The sequence below is a fragment of the Sinocyclocheilus grahami genome, unplaced genomic scaffold (genome assembly GCF_001515645.1).
Source record: "Sinocyclocheilus grahami isolate Dianchi unplaced genomic scaffold, SAMN03320097.WGS_v1.1 scaffold1560.1, whole genome shotgun sequence".
Taxonomy (NCBI): domain Eukaryota; kingdom Metazoa; phylum Chordata; class Actinopteri; order Cypriniformes; family Cyprinidae; genus Sinocyclocheilus; species Sinocyclocheilus grahami.
In genome coordinates this window covers 185,365-193,127 of record NW_015506739.1, presented here as the reverse complement: position 1 = coordinate 193,127, position 7,763 = coordinate 185,365, and the positions used below count along the sequence as shown (strand labels likewise).

The 7,763-nt window shown below is 38.8% G+C and overlaps 1 pseudogene; it reads right to left on the bottom strand.

Moving 5' to 3' along the window:
* Positions 1-357: 357 nt before the first annotated feature.
* LOC107571186 (serine/threonine-protein kinase pim-2-like) lies at positions 358-6,607 on the bottom strand (annotated as a pseudogene).
* Positions 6,608-7,763: the final 1,156 nt, after the last annotated feature.

Here is a 7,763-nt window from a genome sequence, read left to right as displayed (position 1 = left end):
TCGAAGTAGATTGGTCCCTCTAAGCGAGATCCCAATTTCGTCGGTCCTCCGACGTGACGTCGAGAGTGACCGACTGAAAGGGAACCAGCACTTTATAATAACAATAGAAAGTCTATGCAATGTCCCCATTCAGAAAGTGTGTGTTTGTGTATGTGTCAGTAAGTAACAGACAAGTTACACAAAATAAAAATTTATATTTTTATTAAATAAAATTTCCCTCCACCCACCCAATAACTTGAATAAATTAATAAGGATCAGTTTGAGGAGCTGACGGGAACCGACTTTGTGATCTAGCAGCATAAGTTTTACTTTAGTTTTCCTGTTTTGTGCACTAAATTTACTAAATATTCTCCATCTTTTTATACGTTATATTTGCTCCTTATGTTTTCTCTTCTGTTTTGTGCACTAAATTTGCTCCTCATGTTTTTATATTAAATTTTTTCCAACTAAATTTGCTCCTCCTTTCTATGCACTAGTTTTCTGTTTTTGTTTTTGCACTACTTTTGCTCTTAGTAATTTGTTTCTAATTTTGCCCACCAAGTTTGTTGCTTTTTTTTAAATTAAGCTTGCTGCTCTGAAGACTCTGCTGAATGGTTTGTGCAGTTTTTCCTCACCGGGGCCAATTTGGGGCATCTGCTGAATGAATAAATGTAAAGATGAATAAATGTAAAGTTGAAGCTTGTGAGAGCACTTCTTGGATTTTCAGAAGATTTCTGTCATCATCTGCCTTCCCTCCTAACTTATCTGATCCTACCTGTTACTACCTGATCCTGAGCTCCTCCTGACATTTGTCCCTGCTGAAACCATTCATGCTGTAGGATCTCCTCTACAGTTGCTCTCTCGGTTGGGTGATAAGCCAGGCAGCGGCTTATCAAATCCTGCAATTCTGTACAAGTGTTTCATGGTTAGCCATGTATGTCCTTTTATGTCCATGTTACATGCTAATGTTGTCAAGTATGAAAATAGCTTCTGAAATATGTAGCATGTATTATGCTTTGTGGGTTTAACAATGTTATTGTCACTGTGTTATTGGTAGTTAATTGTTCTCTCAGACCTGTGGATACTCTGACATTAAAACTCAGACTGCCATGCTTCATGTCTTCTAGACTGTTAAAGGGCTGACATCTGCACACCATTGTGTACATCATTACACCCAGAGACCAGACGGTTGTTGGCCCTGCCTCGTATTTTAAGTCCTTGTAGTATTCAGGTGGGCAGACTCCTCCTGTTTATGAAAGCAAGAGATATTCAGGTTAAGCAAACATTTTGCCTACAAAAGTCATCATCAACTCGACCAAATGTCCATTTTCACACATATGTTCCTTGTTATTATTAAATCACTACACATAAGTTTGACTTCTCATTAGGCCTTACTGCAACAGTAACGCAAAACGTCAAACTCACCTGTAAAATCACCCAAGTAGCCTGAACTTTTGACGAGGTCACTGCAGCCAAAGTCTATCAGTTTGACTTGGTTAGTCTTTGTGTTGATCAGAAAGTTATTCAACTTAATGTCCCGGTGGAAGACGCCTCGGTCAAGACAGTGCTTGGCCCCCGAGCACCGCTTGGTACATCAACTTACGTGTCTGTGATTCATTCACTTGCTGCATATTGTTAACCATGAATTTGAGCAAGTCCTTGCACGGTTGTGGATACTCCAGGATCAGGATGAACCGATCCTCCTCTTCAAACCATTCCAGCATGTGCACAATGTAGGGGCTTAATGGCGGTCGTTTCAGCAGCAGGTTTAGAGCCACTTCTGCAAACAGCGGCTCTGAACAGCCAGGCTACAGAAAAGAGAGTTCAGTAATTAAGAGTTTAATATCACATTTCACTTGTATCTGCAATGTAATTTGTATTAAATTATAATTTGTATGTAGTTTGTATTTAAAGATGTACATTAAGTTATGTCAACCTACTATTTCAATATACAGGTCTGTTTCACACTTGGCGATGAATTTGATGGCGACCTTCAAAAAATAAATATATTAAATAAATAAATGAATAAACAAACAAATAAATAGATTTATAAGTGCACTATATGTTACAGATGGGTAAACGGATCATATTGAATCTGCAAATTAACATTAAATTATGTTGTATTAACAAATTTTGGGAGGAGCACGTCAGATACTTAGCCTAATTAACACAAGAGGAGCGCACTCAAGTTAATCAACACCAAGAGGTATAAATACAGCAGACTTACCTCTATCCATCGACGGTTTATCAGCATCCCTCCACCGCCCCATCTACTCACTTCGAGTTCTTACTACACTTATACGGGGGGAGTACTCTGGGTTCGGGACATTCCCGAGCTCGGAGTTCTTCCCCGGACAGCATTCCGAATACGCATTACTATACTTCAGCTAATTATATGTAAGTGTGAACTCGTGAATTATATATATATGTGACCCTGGATCACAAAACCAGTCATAAAAGTACATTTTTTGGAAATTGAGATGAATACATAATCTATACACCATCTGAAAGTCAAATAAATAAGCTTCCTGTTGATGTATGGTTTGTTAGGACAATATTTGGCCGAGATACAACTATTTGAAAATCTGGAATCTGAGAGTGCAAACAAATCAAAATATTTAGAAAATCGCCTTTAAAGTTGTCCAAATTAAGTTCTTAGCAATGCATATTACTAATCAAAAATTAAGTTTTGATATATTTATGCTGAGAAATTTACAAAATATCTTCATAGAACATGATCTTTTCTAAATATCCTAATGATTTTTGGCATAAATGTTTTTTATAATTTTGATAATTGATCATTTTGGGTCAAAATTGGGTTGGCTATTGCTACAAATATACCCATACGACTTATAACTTATTTTGTGGTCCAGAGTCACATATTGTCATTATCACAAATATTTCCATTTAAATTGATTTTAAATATGTTTTGGTCTAAGCACTGATCTATAAGGTCTATATGCATTTGGTGAATAAAGTGGTAATTCTACCTGCTTGCGTAGAAATTTTGAAATCCCCTCATACACAGTGCCGAAGCCTCCTTCTCCAATCTCTTCTCCCACTTCATAAATCTCATCAAATGGAACTGCAAAAATGTACAAAAAAGCATGTTGTTAATATATGAGATTCACAGTTTTACATGAAGTCCAATATCAGTGCTTGAATAAATACACAAATCCAGTTCACATCAGATACATGCACAATAAATATGGTCAATGTTTGAGACTAACACTGCATCCGAAATTGAATACAAAGTAACTTCAAATACAAATGTAGTACCAACTCATACAGTATGCGCTTTTGGATGCACCCTAAGTCAACGTGTAATAGCAGGATTCTTTCAATATCTTTTGGGCAATCAGGAAAATAATACTACTTGGTCAACTAGGTTTATCCTTTACGTTTGGAATACCGTATGTAGAATTAGACATGTATGTATAAACACAGACTGGATTAACTAGACACAGATGTGAAACAATCAGTGGAGGAACAAGAAAAAGTTAACAAGTGGACATAGACTCAACAGGAGTTGGATCGGTGAAACAGGCTGCTCTGAAACAGGTTTGATCTGCGATTTGTCTATGCTTGGAAGCACCTGGAAATGTTGGGGCTACTGGATCAAGAGCAGATGGGCCTGGATGAGGATAAGCTGGATCCTGCAGACCCGCTGGCACAAGGCCAGATGGTCCTACGACAGGTGTCATCTTTGAAGCATCTGGATCTCGATCAGGGTCAGATGAACCAGACTGATGATCTTCTTGAGGATCAGCTGGATCCTGCAGAGCCGTCGGCTCAAGGACGTTTGGATCCGGCTGATGATCAGTGAGATCCTGTAGAGCCATCAGCTCAAAGACGTTTGGATCCGGCTGATGATCAGTGAGATCCTGTACAGCCATCAGCTCAAAGACGTTTGGATCCGGCTGATGATCAGTGAGATCCTGCAGAGCTGTCGGCTCAAGGACGTTTGGATCCAGCTGATGATCAGTGAGATCCTGTAGAGCCGTCAGCTCAAAGACGTTTGGATCCAGGTGATGATCAGCTGAATCTGTGTCGGGCTGTGGACAAAGTGGAGCCACCTTGTTGTGCTTTTTCCGTTGTGTTGCTGCAAGTTTTACAGCCCGCCACGTTCTTTTGAAGAATGCACAGATATGTTTCTTCTTCGTGTTTGTTTGATTTTCTAAAAAAAAACAAAAAACAGAAATAGAAGAGTTAAAAATTACCAACAGATATTAGAAGTCACATTTTGAGGCTAGACACAAAGAATAAACTTTCCAACTTACTGCAAATAATAGTTAAACATACTTAAGAGGGTCACTAGACACAAGTGTGAAAAACAGGACAGAATTAAAATGACAGTAAACCCACCTTCAGCTGGCTCAGCATCAGCTGGTTTTTCATCACAGTTCATCAGTGTGACACTGGACGGACGTGGCGGAGGATCAGTTTGATCCTGTAGGGTTGTTGGCTCAAGGCCGGACGGGCCTGGCTGTGGATCAGCTAGATGCCAATGTGCCGCTGGTTCGAGGCCGGATGGACCACACTGAGGATCAGCTGAATCTGTGTCGGACACAGGCTGATGAAGGGCCACTTTGCTGCCCTGACGTCGACACTGGTTGGTGCTTTTCACAGCATGACATGTCTTTTTGAAGAATGCACAAAGGCTATTCTTGTGTTTTGATGGTTTTTCTGTAAATAAAATAAATAAATAAATAAATATTTCTGGTTACTATGTTAACTTTATTTAAACTTAAAGCGGTGCTATTATGCTTTTTCACTTTTTCAACTTTAGTTAGTCTGTAATGTTGCTGTTTGAGCATAAAAAAGATCTGCCAAGTTACAAAGCTCAAAGTCCACTTCAAAAGGAGATATTTTATTTAACAGATCACTTTTCAAAAACTACAACGAACGACTCGTTTGGACTACAACGCATATTTTCCGGGATTTGTGATATCACAAATATTGACGAATGGGACGAGACCTGGTTGAGCTGCACTAGAGAAGGCAACGAGTGTTATCACTATGTCGGAGACATGCTAGCTTTCCCAAGGCAGACGAACTTAGAGTGGTTACAATCATCTGGGTTTAAATCGTGCTCAAATTGATTTGATTTTGATGCAACAATTTAAGAAACATGCTAAGTTAACATATTTGTTTATCTGAAAAACAATGCTACGGTCAGTTATTCTCCTTTGAAAATGTGCGTTCCGGCCGGTATGTCGGTCTCTGTTTTGGTTTGTGAAACCCGCCCACTGCAAGTTTGCCCAATTGTATTTCGGCACCCCGGGTAGTTGGCGGAAAACACTGCGTATTTCATTTCATTCATCGTCAAGTGAGCTCGTTCCTGTTGATGTCGTCAATCTGGCAACCTGCGTGTGCGTCACGTCTGAGGAGGAGGGGCCGGGTGAAAAAAACCCTCTCCAATATTTTGAATTTGGACTGCAATGGACCGTTTTCACAAGACTGTGGTTTAACGGTCATCAGCATCGTAAATCCTCGAAAGTTTTTCATATTAGTTTTTTTTTTTTTTTAAATGTATCTACATTTATAACACTATTATTTGTATTATATCACAATGCTACGGTCAGTTATTCTCCTTTGAAAATGTGCGTTCCGGCCGGTATGTCGGTCTCTGTTTTGGTTTGTGAAACCCGCCCACTGCAAGTTTGCCCAATTGTATTTCGGCACCCCGGGTAGTTGGCGGAAAACACTGCGTATTTCATTTCATTCATCGTCAAGTGAGCTCGTTCCTGTTGATGTCGTCAATCTGGCAACCTGCGTGTGCGTCACGTCTGAGGAGGAGGGGCCGGGTGAAAAAAACCCTCTCCAATATTTTGAATTTGGACTGCAATGGACCGTTTTCACAAGACTGTGGTTTAACGGTCATCAGCATCGTAAATCCTCGAAAGTTTTTCATATTAGTTTTTTTTTTTTTTAAATGTATCTACATTTATAACACTATTATTTGTATTATATCACCTTTGCATCAAATTACAAAAAAACAGTTAACACTAATGCGAGGGTGTTTCTAAGGCAGCATCTATGGGAGGAACGATAAATCTGACATCGTTCTCTCTTCTGACTGCTGTTATCAGTTTCTCTCAATTGTTTTCCTTTTATTGAAATTCATGAAAACACTATCGTGGAGTTTTTCTTTTGCTATTTGAGCAAATGTGTGGTACTCTCCCATTCACTGCTCTTCAAGGAGAGAGGGGGTCACATCACAGTGGAGTCAGCTGTCTTAACCGTGGCTTGTGTACTGCAAACACATAGCAGCTTCATCACTGTGTCTGTCACGCGACTCTGTTCCCCTTTCGGGCTCTGTCTTTACATTTATTTAGAAAGATGAAGCAAAATAGTGATCTTTAAATAAGCATCATATGACCCCTTTAATATGAAATGCCACAACAAACTATACTTCACAAAATGGAACTAAAAATTTAATAAAATAAACTAATTATATTATATATAACAGATTACAAAATTAACAAACAATTAACAAAAGTAGTATTTTAATTAAGTATTTTTATAGTCATATATTTTCCTAGTGTGTGAAACCTGTGAGAAATAAGTCAAATGAAAACATTTCACAAACTGAAGTTGGTTGTTCACCAGTCGGGCTGTTCTCCATAGCTGCTGCTGCTGCAGGAGAAGCCTCTGGCTTTGCTCCTGAAGGGTCGGTGCTGTTTCCTCCAGCTGTCAGTGCATCATCTACTAACACTGAACACTTAGTGTTGAGCTCCACAGACTCCTGCACAGGAGAAACGCTGCTGCTTATAGTGATGTGCTGGAAAATTAGCAATCGACTTTGAGTGTTTTCTTACGTGATAATCTTTGCCTCTGCTCGGATTCTCACTGAGCTGATCACACCTGGTCAGATTAGCTGTGCAGCTGTGGAATGCTGCACTGTGACGTCACTGACTCCCATGTGACGTCACGTGTAGTCTGGGCGCGCTCACATAATCGCATTATTTGAAAAAAATTATAAAAAAATTAATCGCATTATTTGAAAGAGAGTGAGTCAGTTGTCTTTACAGTTATATATATATATATATATATATATATTATTTCGCATTCTGTGTTTTCGTTGTATAGTTTAATCGCAATTTAATGTAGACTCAATAACTCAATAAAACAAAAACAACCTGAAATCACAATTAAACCGTAATTAGGCTGTTCTGACTAAACTCGACTGAATATATGAACTAGGTGTTTTTTAAAGACAATTTAAAACCAACACCTGGATGTTTACATATAGCCTATTTCGGTGCTTGCACGAGTTAAATGAAAGACTAGGCTACAAGGTTTTATTCCTCCCGAAAGTGCGCTTAGAAATTTCATATAGCCCAGTAACAAAATTAATCAATTAGTTAAATGTTAATACAAATGTCAATGATAAACAGAAACAGTGGCGTATGTTTGGAAGGGGAAATAGCAGCCTCCATTTGAGCTCTCTGCATTTCTTGATAGAATAGCTAATTTACATTAGGATTGTTAGTCTATATTGATATCAAATAATGAATTATGTAATGTTATAAGTTAAAGCTAACTAGTAACGACAAGGAGACTTAGCTTCTCATTTTCTCTGTCCATGCAATCGCCGACATCACCTCAGCATCGAGTACACATCCAAACAGCTACAAGCAGGGCGCAAACTACTTACACAGTTCCTTAGGAGAGTTAAAAACCCTCTTAATGACGCTGAACATCACGTCTTTTTAATATTAAAACTGAATCGGTTCCTGCGCCCTGCTGTTGCTATAGTGACAAATTTAGCTTTGTGCATC